Source organism: Triturus cristatus, chromosome 7 (genome assembly GCF_964204655.1).
Source record: "Triturus cristatus chromosome 7, aTriCri1.1, whole genome shotgun sequence".
In the NCBI taxonomy this organism is placed as follows: domain Eukaryota; kingdom Metazoa; phylum Chordata; class Amphibia; order Caudata; family Salamandridae; genus Triturus; species Triturus cristatus.
Genome location: NC_140590.1, coordinates 88,675,535 through 88,693,337, shown reverse-complemented (window position 1 = coordinate 88,693,337; position 17,803 = coordinate 88,675,535). Strand labels below are relative to the sequence as shown.

The following is a 17,803-nucleotide window of genomic DNA, read 5'->3' as shown; positions in this document are numbered from 1 at the left end:
GTCAGTTTCCTACTCGTGTGGTGTAGGACCACTTGGTGATACGCTGACTTGAGATCGATGGTGGAGAACCACTTCACTCCTTTAGTCTGTGCCAGCATCTCCTCTATATGCGGTAGTGGGAACTTCTCCACTATGATGCACTTATTTAGTTCTCGGAGGTCCACACACAGGCGCACCTTGCCCGTTGGTTTCATTGCCACCACCAATGGTGCCAGCCATTCTGCGCTGTCGATGGGTTCTGTGATTCCTTCTTCCTCGAGTCTGTGTAGTTCTCGTTGCACCGCTTCCCTCACCGCAAGCGGTATGTTTCTCACCTTGTGTGCTACGGGCTGGGCATTCTCTTTGAGCTCAATTTTGTGCGTGAATGTTTCCAGCTTCCCTATCTTCTCTCCAAATATTTTCGGGTATTCACTTCTCATTCCTTCTGCTTTAGGCCATCTTCCCTCTGATGTCATTAATACTTGTGTGTCTTCTCCCGGATTCAGTTGCATTCCTAATTCTCCTTGGTCTCTCCATCCTAGAACCGAGGGACCTTTCTCAGCGACGTACAATTTACATTGAGCGCTGCGTTCTTTGAATTGGAAGGGTAGGCTCCGGAACCCCACCATCGGAATGGGTTCGCCCGTGTATGTAACAGGTCGTATATTGGGAGGTTCCAGTTGCGGGCCTAGGACGGGCTCAAATTCCTCTTCCCACACGGACCTTTGGACAATAGTGTATGGGGACCCAGAGTCCGCCACTATGGTGATTCCTACTCCTCCTATCAATATGTCACACTGGGGTTTGCGTGAACGTCTACAGTCAATACCTGACACTTGGCCTTCCACGCAGAGTACGTTGTCTTCTTCCTCGGGTTCTTCTTCTTCCTCGTCTTGGTCCTGCGCCACATATTTCACTGTGAAATGCTTCAACTTCCTTTGGCAAACCTTCTCGTAGTGGCCCATCAGGCCGCAAAACGCGCACTTTGCTCTGAAAGCGGGACATCGTTTATCCTGGGCCGTGTGGTTTTGACTACCGCACCTCTAGCACATTGACGTGCCTTCCTTGTCCAGTTTCCCTGTTTGTCCTTGTTTCCCTCTCCATTTGTTCATTCCTTTGTGCTCTCTCTGCGCCATTTTGCCTTTTCCGTATTTGTCGGCGTCTTCTACTTTATTGATCGTAGGTCTCTGGGTTTGTTCTCTCTTTGCCGCTTCTGCGCATCGCTTTGACAGTTCGGCTCTTTTTACCATGGCTATCACGTCTTTCAGTGTGGCATCTCCGTTCGCCCACAGTTTGTCTTGCACAGTCTTGCTCGTGGTATGCATTACTATTTGGTCTTTTATAAATTCATCGTGCAGTACTCCGAATTTACATGTTATTGCTAGTTTCCGTAATGCTGCGACATAGTCGTCTATTGTTTCCCCCGTTTCCTGTTTTCTTTGTTGGAAGTTGTAGCGATCAATGGACGTGCACACTGCGGGGCGATAGTGGGTATCCAAGTCTTCAATGGCGTGTTTAAACACATTGCCATCTGCTGGTGGTCGGGTGGCAGGTACTAAGGTCTGAAATACTCTTATGCCTTCTGGTCCTAGATTGTGTAAGAGTATCCTTTTCCTCCTACTACTGGAAAACTCTTCTCCGTTCTCGTCTTCCAGTGCCTCTAGGTAATTTTTGAAGTATTCCCTCCAGTCTTCCCATTTCATTTGAGGCTCCCCAGGCCTCGGCAGGAACGGGATTGGTGTCGTGAGTGACGGTGCCTGTGCGCACATTTTGGCACGTCCCCTGTGTTCTTCCGCCTGGTTCCTCAGACTGCCTTGTGCTACCGCCCCTTCGTCTCCTTCTCGGGTCGCCCGGGCTGCTTCCGTGCCCTCTGCGCTATTCCTTCCGGGTTCCGCCAGGGCCTCAATTGTGTCGTGCCTCGACTCTGGGAATTCCTAGTGTGCTGGTTCCACCTCCCCGGCTTACTATGTTGCGTGTTTGTGCGAGTGTCCTGCACTTTTCTTTATTTTTCCCAGTGTTTCCCTCTGGCTTCAGTCTGTCGCTAAGGGGCTTTCTCGTTGGTGTTCTAGTGTCCCTCCTACGGTCTTCTGGGTGCACTTACTGGTGTGGGTTGGCTTGCCTTGTCGCCTTCTCCGGTCCTCCTGTCTATTGGTTTGTTCTCTTCTTCGATGGGTGTAACCTCCTGGTTTTGGGGTATCCCACCCTCGTCGCCACTGTAATGCTTGTAACTCTCCCCCAATGATACTCAGGAGACCTGCAGGCGTTGTCCTCAAGTATTTATTCATATAAGATTCCCTGTAACAAAAGAGCACCGGGCAAACCGCTCCGGATGCTCTAATGCTTTCGCGGCGTATCGCACCGTATCTCGCGCAGGCGCGGTAGCGTCCAATATGGCCGCCACCCGCCCATGCGTGAATACGTAGAGCGCATCAACTAGACCGCGACACTACAAAAATAAGCAAGGGAGCAGGAGGCATGGCAGGGGGGCGGCAGTAACACTCCTGTAACATTAAGAGGAGGTAGGAGGGAGGAATGGTATATTCAAATGTAAGCAGCTATGGTGCACAAGCTGAACACAGGCAAACAGTAACATAGCAGGAAACCAAGAAGAAAAGAATCCCCAAAGAACAGATAAAGAACCATAGTGGAATGAGACACTACTTAGTCCCTGCTGCCTGGGAGGAACGGAAGAGAAAAGGAGGAACAAAAAGGCAGACCACTAGCAAGCAGGTATTTTTAAAGGACACTAAAACAAACAAATCAAAAGCAGAGGGATGGCTTTAAGCCCACAGGAGAAGTATACTAAAGTATACAAGAGGTCGTACACTTACGCTCGACCTAACAATGGGTCGTTCATTCTCAGAGAGAAGTCAGAGTAATAGGACAAGGATGTCAGCAGGGAAGGTAAGGTTGATACATTTTTAATTCATATAAAGCCAGATGAGTGGCCAAACAGGCTTTATGTAGCCTGATAAATGGCACAAGGCGAAGTGTGGCAATCCATAGAAAGTGATGCAGGGGAATTGAGGTATAGCGCTCCTCAACTACTAACCAAGCATTGACTCTTTGGTCATTCCTCCAATCTAATGCTGGTCTAAATTGAGAGGCAAAAACATATCCTGCTACATCTGAGATTCCCAAGCCTATGTCATGCGATTTTGTGTACAATGTTGATTTTGCTTTTTGGCCCGTACAAAATGTTATAGACCTTTCTGTATTTCTCTCATAGTTTTTTTGGGTATCTTATGTGGTAAAGTCTGGGTCATACAAATGAACTGCAGGAGGAAATCCATCTTAATTAGTTTAATTTTTCTTGTCCATGACAGATCAAGGCATGCCCATTTATAGAAGTCCTTGAAAAGAGCAATTGGGGGAAGGATACACTTAAAGAGCATCATGAGTGTTAGAAATATGAACCTCAAGATAAGAGAGCAAGCCATGTACACATTCGGACACATAGTTCTGGATTTATCATCATCATCAAGTTTATTTCAGATTTTAAAAAATCGTTAAAAACCACATAGAGTACAGTTTCATGATTCATTAAAAACAATAAAAATGTTAAAATAGCATCATGATGAAAAGCGGAAAATTACAACTTTGCGAATGATACAGGCAAAAGAATATTTAGTTAGATAGACACTAGTCTTAAAAATGTCTTTAAAATGTTCACAACACATAGCAGCTATACATGATAAAGTGCAAATAACAATCTATAAGTGTATAAACATCGAGGCACATCAACAACATTTTAAAATAAGATAGACCATACCAGGACTGGGCACGTGTCCATGAATGTGCAAAAAATAGAATGAGAGAATACATATAACAGTGTTTTAAAGTCAAGTGCAAGGGGCTAAGTATAAAAAAAAAGACTCAAAATGCTCCTGCGTCAATGGATTTACAGATTTGTTGTATATGTGGTATCCACCACTCCCATGCCATGCAATTTGTGTAGTTAATTATGAACCCACGTCAACACTACAGCCAACGGACTCCACAGATGGATCACCAACTGCGCAGACAAGCTTGCCCCCTCGGGAACTTCGACAAACAGTGCCCCACGAAAGCCACCTGGGGCACCACCGACCTCCAAGAATCCAGATGCACCAACATATGCCTCAAGAAAGTCTGGAGAAACAACAAAACCCTGAAGCACGGACCAGCTACAAGAACGCCATGACAGAATACCGCCAACTCATCTGGTCCACCAAAAGGAACTTCATCCAGGACAAGTTCCTCGCTAACTCCAGCAACTTGAAGGAGCACTTCAGCATCATACAGGAATTCACCGAACCCTCCAGAGAAACCTCAGACTTCACACCCTCCCAGTACCTCGGCGACAAACTCTGCTCCTACGTCCCCCTCAAGATTAAGTCCCCCTACGACAACTTCAGCGAACAGACACCAGACACCAAAACCTCTCCTACCTCCGGCCATGCCAGCCAGTTTTCTGTCATACAGTCTGAAATTTCTCGCATACCATTTGCAGAGAGAGATTTGGTATAGGCCGTGCTATTATCAAATGATAAAAGAAGTTGGGTGTCGTCCACATTAGAAAAGGGAGTGAACCCAAAATCTCTGATAATCTTTGCAAGAGGGGCCACATACACATTAAACAGGGTAGGGCTAAGACAGGAGCCCTGTGGTACCCCCTTTGTGAGCTCTATGATGCGGGAATGGAAAGGACCCAAGTTAATGGTTTGACTACGCTGGTTTAAGAAACTCAAAAACCATTTTGAAGCAAGTCCATGGATTCCAATCTCTTTCAGTCTTAGGAGTATCTTATGGTGTGACACTGTATCAAAGGCTGCGGACAAATCCAACAGCCCCAGTAGCACAGCCTTATTATTATCAAGGGAAAGTTTGATGTAATCCGTAACACCTATAAGAGTAGATTCAGTGCAATGCTTTGGTCTGAAGCCAGACTGTGATGAATCTAAGCAGCTTGAGATTCTATGTGCTCCATAAGCTTTGTAGTGATATAAACTTCCAAGAGTTTACTCATAAGCGGAAGGAGAGAAATTGACCGATAATTAGCCAAATCCGATGCAGGTACATTCGCCTTCTTACAGATCAGCAGCACTTGTGCCGACTTCCATTCACGTGGAAGTTTACCTTCTCTTAATGATATATTTAATATCACACAAACAGAGGGGGCTAGTTGCATGGCTAATAAAGAAAAAAGCTTAGCTGGCATAATATCAAGGGGCAAGGCAGATTTTGCTGCTTTCAGCATCTCTTCTACTATTGATACCTGCAGAGGGGGAAAGCTCTCTAAACAAACATCCTTCTCCATGAGGGATGTAGAATGTTAAGCCGTAGTGTCCTGCGTGTCAGAATAATTGGGAAATCTATCATATATTTTATTAATCTTATCTTCAAAGTAATTGGCGATATTGTCACATAATACTTGGGAGGGAGAGATCTGATTAATACAGGCGGTAGGATTGGTAAAGGATTTGGGAACTTTATACAATTCTTTGGTAGAATTACCTGCCTGATTTGATCTAGAGGTAATGTAGGCTTTCCATGCTTTTCCAATATTCCTGTAGTGGAGTGCTAAGGCATTTTTATAGGTTTCCTTCTCCTTCGAACTGCGATTTCCACCATGACTTTTCCAACTTGTTACAACTAGCCTTCTCCCTATGTAATTCAGAAGAATACCAGGCCGCAAGCTTTTGCTGGGTATTTTAACGCTGTTGTTTAAGCAGCGCCAGGGTATCCATAACTGATCTTAAAGCCTCATGGAATTAATTTAACCTTGTGTTAATATCTTCAAGTGCTTCAAATATGGCGGGCATAAAATCTTTTGCAAAGGAATCTTGAGTGATTTTGTACCATTCTCTCCTCAAATTATGCGTGGACTTAATGGGGGTGCAGGCTGCCTGAGTGCCAGAAATCTGAAAATTAATTAAAGAATTATCAGACCAGACCACAGGGCACGGAGGTTCAGAGAGTATACGGGTGAGTTAGTTAAGATAAGATCCAAAGTATGCCCAGCAGAGTGTGTGGCCCTACATTGATCTTTTTCAGTCCTAGGGAGGCCAAATCAGCAAGGAAAAGAACATTTATATTTGCACTATTTCCACTATGAATATTAAAATCTCCCAATACAAGAATTGTTTGGAAGAAATGGTATGAAGAGCGATTATTTCCATCAATTGTAAAGTAAAATCCTTGAGAGGGCCAGGAGGATGATACACAAGGGTGCCCTTCCAACAATCCTGGGGCGTGAATTCGATCTTAAAAATACAGATCCCCATATTATCATCCGAGGTAGTGTCAAGTATGGAGACTTTCAGAGATTCTTTATAAACTATGGCAATGCCTCCGCCCACTTTATTATCCCTGTCTAATCTTAAAATGCAATACTTTTCAGGAAGAGCTAAGGTGATGGCAGGTATAGAGGAGGGTTTAAGCCAGGTCTCGGTAAGAAAGCCTAGATCAGGGGGAGCCAGAGTTCAGTAGATCCATATTTTTTTCTTTTGGAGTCCAGGATGACATTTATTGATGCAGCAGATGAGACCCTCAAAACCTCCAAGAGTCCAGACAGTAACCCTCCTGTGGGTTTGTTTCAGGTGGTATTTCTGTCCATCAAATAGATTCCAGATCACTTCCTCTGCACTGTAGCGAAGGCTGGCATCTGAATAGGCTGCATGGGTGGATAAATCGCTGGAAGACCGGCTTCTTTCGACATCTGATAATGTCTTTACAGAAGGCAGCAGCTGGTGTCTTTTGATGATCTGTAGGGCGAGCTGAGTGTTGCCATTCTGTAGTTCAGCAGAATAGCCTCGGTGGGATTCCTTTGGGTGAATCATGGAAGCAGCCTGGGGGAGACACTTGCGTGCTTTGCCGTACTCGCTTCGTAGGCAGTAGGCGCTGCCGAGATTAACAAGCATTGGCATAGCCAATAGGTCTCCCCTTTGGGACCTTATAAGTGTTTATCCATGCAACAGTTGTATAACTAAATTCTTATAAAGTCCCAAAAGCGAGACCTATTGGCTATTCAAAGTGGCCGTGCGGCCGTGAAAGTGAAAGTAATCGCGGTAAAGCGCTGCACGCGCACCCGCGCACATGTACTGTAGCTCTAGGCTGGGCTGGTAGCACTTTTTGGAGCCCTCTCAATAAGTCTCGCCAGATCAGCGCATGCGCTGGGTCAGGCGAGACCTAAAAAGCATCATTGTCCGTGTGGTTGTGACCGACGCTGGGGAACAGGGAGGCGTCCGCTTTCCCGAAGATTCTGTTGGCTCAGTTTCTCCCTTGTCAGCCCCCTGATCCTGTTCGTTGGTGGAGATTCCCAGGGAGACACCTGTGACATTCTCAGGATTTAAGTGTGTGATGGCATCAGAAATGCTGTCTAGAGAGATCAGGGCCTCAGCTGCATTCAAGTGGCCCAGGAACTTTAATGAGCCTGATGGTTTTGGTAGCTGGAGAAGCTTCTCCACATGATTCAAGGCCATGAGGTTGCCACCCAATGCCAGAGCAACATATGCACTGCAGGCAAGTATGGAACACCTCGAGCGTGGAGCTGTGATGAAGGCCTCCCCTTCATGGCTTTTACTGCTGCAAGCTTCACTCTTTTCACTGCAGTTATCTACATTCCCCTGGCTACTAGCTTTAGAACCGTTCACTTGCTTGGGGTCTTGCTGGTCTTCAGGAAGTAAAAGCAGAGCATTTCTTAGACAGATGGCTGCAAACTCCATGCTGGCTACAGAAATAGCGGAGGACTGCCCATCGTCATAGACAACATTCTGTACAGACTGTGATGCGAGAACTATTTTTCGGTGAGATCCTTTTCTTTTTTTTTTTTGATTTCAAAGACCTTTATTGTATCATTACAAATTATCACAGCACCATGCCTACAACCTCACGGGCCGGCTGCATTCAACAAAACCTTTCAGTTACACTCGCATATATACACAGCCATTTTTACCGACAAACCGGAGGCCCGGGGGCAAGGGTCAGTAACATAACCTGTTTTCCATCGCAGCTTGATACACAGTAGTCCAAGGTCCAAGAAGTTTTTATCCGTTTTTTCCTTCATTTTATAGTAACAGTGAAGGTGAACTTGGGGTATGGATGTCCATAATCATAATGCTAAACAGAAATCCGTGATTGCTGTAGTCTTACCAGGCATACAAATGTGGTTACATACATAACAGGTTCCAAAAAATTACAGCCCCCTCGAACATGACAGACCTCCGTTCGAGAGGTCATAAAAATGAGTCAGCAATAAAGGTCCATAAATCAAGGGGATATTCAAGCATAACATCAGTGCAGTACGTGCCTCCCATCCTTGTGGTCCAACGTCTATGTCGCATATTAATATATTTATAACAGCTCTACATACCCCTATAAATCTTATGTCATAACCCTTGCCCTGCAAACAGGCTATCCAACTCCCCCTCATCTTCAGCGCTTCAATAGTCATAGTACATCAACATGATGGATCATCTTATCAAATGTACAATAATCCCATCTATACTGACTCATCAACACAGCAAACCCTTATAGATCTGCAACTAAGCCTTAGTTATATCTGTAGGGCAATGATCCTATAATCCCATATCCAGGGCTGTATCCGTTTCTACCTGACGTCCATCTTCAGAGGAATTTGTATTGGCTACCAAGTATTCCCTTAACGGATCCCATATGTCCCTGGCCCTACTGCTCAATGGTTGTGTGTCGGCATATACCGTGTTCTGTTCTTGACAATATAGTAAATCACTTATCCAATCCTTAAATTTCGGTGCACGGCCCCTCCCCCATCTACATGCAACCCTTCGCTTTGCTAGTAAAAGTGCAATGTTTCCAAACTTCCTGCTCGACTTGGGTAGCTGCATAGTATATCCCAGTAGCATAGTGAGCGGGTCCCTTTCAACCGTATCACCCAACATAGCTTGTAGTGCTGTGTGTACCTGCGTCCAGTAGTCAGCCACGCCTGGACATGTCCAAGCCAAGTGTAAGAAGCCTGCTCCTTCCGAGTTGCATCGCTCACATCTGTCATTATCCGATAGGTGGAACCTCATCTTTTTTTCAGGCGTGTAGTACAGTCTCTGCAAAAACTTATAATGGATAATTCGTAGCCTGCAGCTGGCCGAGATCTTGGAAGTGAGCTCACAGCAATATGCCCACTGTGCCTCCGTTATGTCCCTGCCGATATCAACCAGTGCTTGAACGCTCTACACTCTCCACTCTCACATTGCTCTCGGATGCTACGGTATAGGTGAGAAACTAGATGCCTTCCATCCGCAGATGTAAGCAGAACTTGCAATGGCAGCACTGTTTCAGGTTCCTCCGGAAACTGCGGTATAGCAGCCCTCAATCCCTGCCGCAGCCGGACATAATAAAAGATGTCTAGCGGTGTAGGGCGATAGCCCTGAAACAATTGTTCCCGCGTTTTGAACTGACCGTTCACGAATAGGTTGCCCCAGGAGCAGATTTTCATCTTAAAGCACATCACCTGGAACCCCCCTTCCTGCAATAGGGATAGACCCGGATGATAAACTAGTGGCAAAGTCGGTGCATACAGAAAATCAATTGGTATTCTGCGTAGTATCCGCTGCCACGCATCTATCGTGCACGTTACCGAAGTGGCCGGCGTCTCTATTGCACTTACTGGGCCATGAATAATGTCCTTCAGTGGAAGAGGTCGAGCTATCCCTTCCTCCACAGCCAGTTGCGGCATGAATGGCGTAGGCGCAAACCAATGGTATGCGAAATGGGCTTGAGCGCTCAGATAATAAACTAGAAAATCTGGGACATCAAATCCCCCGCTGATATATGGCTGGGTAATAATCGACCACGCCAATCTCGGTTGCTTGCCAGCCCAGAACAGCCGTAACAGCTCAGAACGCAGCGTTTGAAAAACGCACCGGGATAGTACGGAATATTCTGGAACAAGTATAAAAATCGAGGTAAAATCACCATTTTAATTAGTGAAGCCCTACCAGCCATGGTGAAAGGTAAAGAAATCCACCGTGTAACATCCTCTGCCAATTTAGTGATGGCAGTGCCATAATTCAGTCTTAACGTCTCCTCCTTCACACCATTCAATCGGATAGTCCAATGAGAATCGGGCCACCGCGGGGGTCACGGGAAAAAACTGTGATTTTTTCCAATTGATTTGTATACCAGACAATCGACCGAACACCAAGAATTCCCTGAGCAGTGGATTGAGGTTAGTCTGCGGATCTACCACATACAACGTTAAATCGTCCGCATAAAGTGATACATCTATCTGACGTTGGAAACATTTAAAAGCACTTTGTGTAGTGTAGTTGTCGAATACGGCATGCTAAAGGTTCAATCGCAATCGCGAAGAGCAATGGGGACAATGGACACCCCTGTCTGGTACCTCTGGTCAAGGCAATCGGGTCCGGCAGCTCACCATTGATTAGTACTCTCGCCGTTGGTTCAGTGTAAAGTAACTTTATCCATGCCACGAATATTTTAGGAAACCCCATCCTGTACTAAATGACAAACAGGTAGCTCCATTCGACCGAATCGAATGCTTTTGTGGCATCAAGGAATATGTCAGCTACAGGTAGGTCTGGCGCTATCGTTTGGATCATAGAGAATAGGGTACGCAAATTACTGGCCGTGGATCTCCCGGGGACAAACCCTGCCTGATCCGGAAGAGCTATCTTAGTCATAAGCAGGGAGAGCCTAGTGGTAAGTACCTTCGCCAATATCTTCGCGTCACAGTTTATCAGAGAGAGCGGTCTATACGAATCGCATGCAGCGGGGTCTTTACCTGGTTTTAGCAAAGAGGTAATCACCACCTCCCTCATCGACCCTGGCAATATGCCTATCTCCAAAGACTCCTCAAAGACCTCTTTGAGCACTGGGGCCATTATATCAATATAACATTTATAAAATTCCGCCGGCAGACCATCCAGGCCAGTCGCCTTACCATTATTAAGAGACATGATTGCATCTCGTATTTCATCAAGTTCGAACGGGGCTCCAAGGAACTTCCTATGTGCGTCGCTCAGCCAGCATAGTGCCACATCATCCAGTAAGTTCCCAAATAGGACCTCCCGAGCGCGTTGTGTAGCATATAACTCCTTATAATGTGTTGTGAAGAGGCCTAGTATACCCTTCGTATCCTGGTGTGTTCCACCCTCCGATGTACGTATTTCCAGTACGTGTGTGTTGCACCGCGGATGTCTAGTGATCTCTGCTAAGGCTCGACCCGGTCTCTCTCCCTCACAGTATCTTCGAGCCTGCCAATGTTTACCTCTGAATTTGGCCTACCTATCTGCTTCCTCTTCATATTGCGTGAGCCTTTCTCTAAATTCCTTATGAATGGGGCCCATCGGCTCCCGGGCCATCCTAGATTCCATCTCCTTAAGGTCTTTCTCTAGTTTCTTAAGCATCCCTCGAATGTCTCTCAGTACCCCAAAGCTCTTTGAGATGTAGTACCCTCTGACCGTCACCTTAAACGCCTCCCAGATGGTATTCACACTATCCACCGATCCTTTGTTGCGAGGAAAAAACTCTGCAATTTCCTCTCCTAATTCTGTTTTAAACTGTGTATCCTGAAGTGCCGTGGATTGCATACGCCAAGTTGGTACGGCCCTATCATAGCCCGGGACTGATATTTGAACCAGAACTGGGCAATGGTCCGAATAGGACCTCGGTAAGTGCGTAACTCTGCCTAAATTAACCACCAATCCTCGAGACAAAAAACAGTAATCAAGTCTGGCCCACGTGTTGGCGTATGTGGTAAAGTGTGTACCCTCCCGAAGCCCAGCATGCACAAACCTCCAACCATCTATCAGTCCCCCTTCCTCCATTATACCCTCTAAAGCATCCCTTGCATGTCTATTATATTGAGGGCTGCCGTCAGACCTGTCCAATCCTGGAACCATTGCAACATTAAAGTCTCCTCCCCATATAATATGCATTTACCCCATGTTCAGTATCCTTCCCCAAAGCTGTGTGAAAAATTCGGGCGAATCTACGTTAGGGCCATAACAGTTTACTATTGTGACTGTGTCAGTACCAAGCCTGCCCCATAACAAGACAACTCTCCCCTCTGTATCCGCATGCTCACCTAGTTTCACAAAAGGCACCGTTTTTTTAATTAAAATTGCAGCGCCCCTGGCATACGCTGAATAGGAAGAGAAACTCCGTACCGCTGCCCACTTGCTAGCCAAGGCATAAGTAGAACGTGGACTCAAATGCGTTTCCTGCAATAATGCGATTTGTACCTGATGCTGCTCTAGATATACCACTACCCTCCTGCACTTTCTGGCATCATTTAAACCTCGCACATTCCATGATAAGACTGTAATTTTCGTTATCCGTTCAGTATCTGCCATCACTCATCAAATCCCCATAATCGGAATAGCCACATTTCGTAAAGCATGTTACATTTCCCATGAACCTGTAGTCGTGTCAAGATTAGCCACAGCAACCACAGCAGTGGACTTTCATGAATAAGCAAAACAGCATTCCAATAAACTTCTCCCACCACCCTCCCCTGTAGGAAAAAAACCCTCAACTGTCCCAAGTCTCCCACCCCCTTTAACCAACTCCAAACACCATGCCCTTTGTATAGCACTTTATACCCTCCCCGCTCCCACTGAAGCAAACCCCAACCTGCCAGCCATGTACCCTCCCCTTCCCTCCCACAATTGCCCCTAGAACTAGGGCTAGTAGACTCCCCACACAACAAAGACACTCGAGGGTATTTCCCTTCGGGGACCATTTCTAGGTGGCAGCACTAATTCCCCTCAGTATCGCCAAAACCACAATGTTACTTGTAGTCCGGCATGGTAACCCAGAGGGGTGTCCAGCGTTATAACCATAGGCAACATATGTACCGCATCACCAAGCAGTACTATCAGTATACAATATAAAAGAGAAAACACAAAGTACGGGCTGAGGAGCATCAAATAATGTGGAGGTCTCAAAATTACACATGCACCCCTGTGCTTACAGAATTAAGGAACAATCAGAATGCGTATTACAGTGCAATGTCCTTCTCAGCCAAGATCCCCATTCTCATATCTCTTGCCCCATACTCGTATACTGAAAAAAAAGAAAACCATAGTCACAGTATGCAATCAATGTTCACCCCTCTCACTGTTCACCCTCCTCCATCTCCTCGTGCAGTGTATCCGGATCTTCCTCTGCCCCCTCAGCAGGCCTGTTAGCACGCTTATAATGTTTGAGAAAATCCTCTACTTGCTGAGGATTTGTGAAAAATTGTTGTCTTCCCTGGTACGTGACTCTCAAACGAGCTGGGTAGAGGAATATATGATGTTACTTAGCATGCGTTTAGTTCGCATGCCATTACAACGCGGTCGTTAGTACGACCGCGTTGTTAGTTCGCATACCTTTACTACGCAATTCGGAACAACGAAGTGCAGTAGGGGGTGCTGGATGTTGGAATAGTATAATTTACTATTCCAACTCCAGTCTATGCGGACACTAGGGAAGGTGTTGGATTTTAAATCCAACACCTTCTCCCCCCTAACGCAAGTCGCTGTTCCGACTTGCGTAGTAAAGGTTTGCTAAGTAACAACGCGTGCGTACTAACGACAGCGTTGTAATGGCATGCGAAGTAACGCATGCGAAGTAAACGCCGTTTACCGGGTAGAGCAATGCGTAGTCCATTTGCAAGTTGCGCAGCTTGGCCTTTACAACTAGAAATTTCCTCCGCTCCTCCTGTACCATCGGAGTGAAGTCAGGGTATAGAGTAAAGGAATTGCCATCATATGATAGTGATTTCGTGCCATGTGCCGCCCGTAGAGTTGCATCCCGATCCCTATAGTTCAGCAGCCGGGCTATGATTGGCCTGGGGGCCGTACCTGGTTTCGGTCTGGGGCCCAAGGATCGATGCGCCCTTTCCACTATAAATTGCGGAGAAAAAACTCCTGAACCAATCGCCGCCAGTAACATCTTCTCAACGTAGTCCTCCATTTTGCCCACATTGGTCGTCTCCGGAATACCTACTATACAGACATTATTACGTCTACTTCTCGCCTCCAAATCCTCGTTTTTAGCCGCAATAACTCGCAGCAGGTTGTCCATTCTGGAGAGCTGCGAAGTGTGCTGTGCCGTAGTGTCCTCCCAGTCCGATATCCGCTGTTCCGCTTCTTTCAGACGGTCTTCGTGGGCATCCAATTTATGAACCACTGCATCCATGCACGATGACATTCTGTCAACCTTGTCAGCGATCGTCGCAAACCCTTGACGCATCTCGCGCAGAACTTTTTGTAGTTTAGCTGCTGCGTCTGTTGAATCCCCCGCGGCTCCAGTCGTTCCAGCTGGGCTGTGATGGACCCCTTCAGGTCTAGTCGTCTTCTTGTTAGAGTCAAACGTGAGCTTGGGCTGTCTCGTGTCTGGCCTGCCCATCCTTACTGTTAGCCAGCGCAGAATATCGCACTTCGTGTATGACCACTCTCCAATTCTCCAGCCAGCAGGCCCAATATGGTACAATCAGCAGGAAGTGTTAGGGTGGGGATAGGATTCTCAGATAGCAGTTTATGATAGGATCACAATGCGTCCCCCAGTCTCAAGTCTCTCGCCCCTGGGCCAGGCAATGCTTCATGCCCCTTCGCAATCAGTGCTACTGAATCTCAGGACAATGCACTATGCTGTTTCAGTCAGTGGACCTGAAAGGACGCAGTCGCCTTCTAACCCAAGATGGCGCCGATCTCCTCACTCAAACCCTAGGCTCTGCAGTCCAGATCCAGCAGTTCAGTGCGCTCTGCTTGATGTAATGGAGCCTAGTTCAACACTCCCGGCAACTCAGGCGGCTCTGTGGAATCCCACCGTATGTCGATTCTCCACAGTTGTAATCCCGACTAGCGATTCTGGGGACAGGGCCACGTGCGCAATCACCAGCGCAGCACAACAAGCCATACAATCTCCCCCGGTAGTGCTAGTGCCGGCTTTGTGGATCTCCCATGGTGGAGTATGGTCATCAATAGTCTATCTTTGCTGAAATCTGCATTAAGTTCCAATATAGCGCCAGCACCCCGACCCCCAGGCGCCACGTCACCTGTCTGCCACCGGGGCTCCTTCTCACACTCCTGCCGTGGTCCCTGATGATGCACAACCCCCTCGTGTGGGACCTCTTCAGTTCGCTTTTGCCTCTTGTAAGGGAGGGGGGGATCGAAGAAGCACCTTCCCGATCTGCCAGTCGGGTAAACTGCTCACAAAACACATGCGCCTCCAACCAGGATAAATCAGGGCCCTATATATCCCGGGCAGCCTCGGCACTCCCCAGCTCCAGCCCCCGGCCTGCCGATCGCTTCCAACCCTCTTAGGGGGGGGGGGGGATCCTTGTCGCTACCACCCCCGGCAGTCCCCTCTTCAAGGTCCCGGTGCTCCGATGTTTTCCTTTTTTGTACCTTAGGGCGCGCTTCGTGACTCGCTCGATCTGGAGGCCTAAGGCCGGAATCACAGCCCCGACCTTGCCTGGGAACTGCAGCCGGCCGAGCAACTCACTTCCTCCACCCGACCTGACCGCTGGAACTTCCGGAGCGCCTCTCTCCTACAGCGGCGCTTCAATTCCGATCAAACTCGGCAATCAGTCGTCGGGTCCCTTGCTGAGTCTCTGCGTGCAATGATAGCACCAAATATTGCCTATTAAAGGATATTTATTCGGATATTTGTCGCCGGACTGCGGGAGCCTTACATGAAGGCTTCCATACGCTAGTGCGCCACCTAGCGTCCCCTCTTTTTCGGTGATATCCTTGGCCTACGATGGATTGTACAATACCCTTTTTGCTTGGAAGACCTTTTAGTTCCTGCTCGGAATTCCCCTTATTTGCTGCAATGCAGCATTCGGCGAGTCTGAGTCAAAAGCGTGGAAGTGAGTGGTACACCTGGACAGCTTCTATCAAACCCTCGAAAGCTGCCAGGGGCGGCCAACGTGTAGCAACTGATGGCCACAGCTGCACTGCAGTTCATACCGCTTATTGGTCAAGAGTGTGCACATGGGTCGGCCGGAACATTTCTTACCTGGATCTTTCGTCATCGCAGCCAGTTGTGCACAGGCAGTGTCATTATCCAGCACGGCCTTTTTAAGGTAGAACATTCCCAAATTATGCTTCCCCGTGGCAAAATGGATACAGCCCAGATTGTTCCAAAACATACCTCGTAAGCATTCACCTGTTTTCATGTAACCAGGATCTTCTGCAATATTTGAGCCATTGAAAAGCTTCACTGCTTTCCGATAATTGCCTCTTAAATATTCAAAGTTACTCTTAAGAAACAGAGACGGAGGAGCATTTCCAGCTGTATTCATAACAGACTGTATCTCCCTTTTACACGCTTTCAAAGATTTCATTTGGATGTAGGCTCTCACTTTATACTGGTGTATGTTGGATTTTGCAGCTTGTACCTCAGCGCCCCCTTCATTTTTCTGGTTAGAGGCATCTTTGTTGTTGCTACCAGTCTCGTTATCTTTCCCGTTTTTAGTAATACTGCTTCCCTGCAAAATCATCTTCTCCAGGACCAAGAGAAGATGCAAGGCTTTCTCAGTTTGATGGGTCAGCAGATACAGGTCCACCAAGAGGAAGCAGACAGCCTGTGCAAACTTCTCTTCTCGTCTGTTTGGAGTAATTGGTCCATTAGGGCTTTGGGCGGAAGGTCTAGACGGTTTCAGACAAATACGTCTACCAAAAGGTTCAATGAACTGGAAAAGCTTCGCTCCGAAAGATATTGCTTCGGAATACTGCCGCAAGTGCTACAGAATGACAGCCTGATTGTAGTAAGTTCAGCATACTGTTTTCAACATCATCCAAGCTATCCATCTCTTCAACAGCTGAATGGACCTGGTTCTTTAGTTGATGAAGTGTTTGTTTTAAATTGTCAGTTATGGTCTGTTCACTTTTATAAAACTCTGCAACTGCAGTATTTAAAAATATTTTATAGTCATCTTTGTTGATTTCCTGAAGACAGCTGGGATGCTGCAGACATGCTTCATAGTTTGCAGCCAGAAAAGCTTGCAATGCGCTATTTGGCAGCTCCTTTTCCTGATCAGTGATTCCAGAGCAAGTGGCAGAAGCGTCATGCTGTTCTGTTCCCTGATCTCCTGCCTTGTCTGCAGCCATGGTGTTTTATTCGCCCCTTTATTGTTAAATACTATTTACAATCTGCTAAATATTAACTTGCTGGGCCTGCTATGCAGTTTCTGTTCGCGAAGATTTCTCCACCGCTTAGGTACAGTGTAACCCTGGGCGTAGGACTACGCTACGCTCTCGCGTAGTTTTCCCAACTACGCGCTACGCGAATTGCACGTAGCACAGTGCAAAAACGCGTGGCGAGCGAGCAAAAAATATCCCGGAAATACTTTTTCCTCGTTCGCGATCAGCAACATCAAGTTGCCGATCGCGAGCGGGGAAAATAGACCTCCCGGCGAGATTCTCAACGCAGGGAGGTCAGGTTTCTCATTGCGAGTGGTCGCGTATGCTCGCAATTAGAAACTACCAGTCCGCGTTGAGAAAGCTGTCTCTTGAGTACAAACCTACTCGAGCGGCAGAAAATGACCGCTTGCACTGTGCAAGATGCCGTTTGCAATGATTGCACAGTGCGGACAAGCATCAGGCACTGTGCAATCAGTGTGAACAGCATTTTGCATAGTGCACTACGCAGTTCACGTAGCTTGCGTAGTGCGAAGTGCACTTCGCGTAGCTACGCGTAGCGCTACTATGCGAACTAGGCCCAGGGTTACAGTGCTGTTTTCCTCACACAGAAATCTTGCTTCCTCAACTTCGATGTTGAGAAGTTTCTGATAGCACTGACGTTGCTTTCACTGCTGATGCTTAGCAAACTGGATCTCCCATATCCGTTGTAA

General features: G+C 47.0%; 1 pseudogene; it reads right to left on the bottom strand.

The window, feature by feature from the left end:
- Nucleotides 1-6,592: 6,592 nt before the first annotated feature.
- LOC146808890 (CCR4-NOT transcription complex subunit 10-like) lies at nt 6,593-17,171 on the bottom strand (annotated as a pseudogene).
- Between the last annotated feature and the right edge of the window lie 632 nt (nt 17,172-17,803).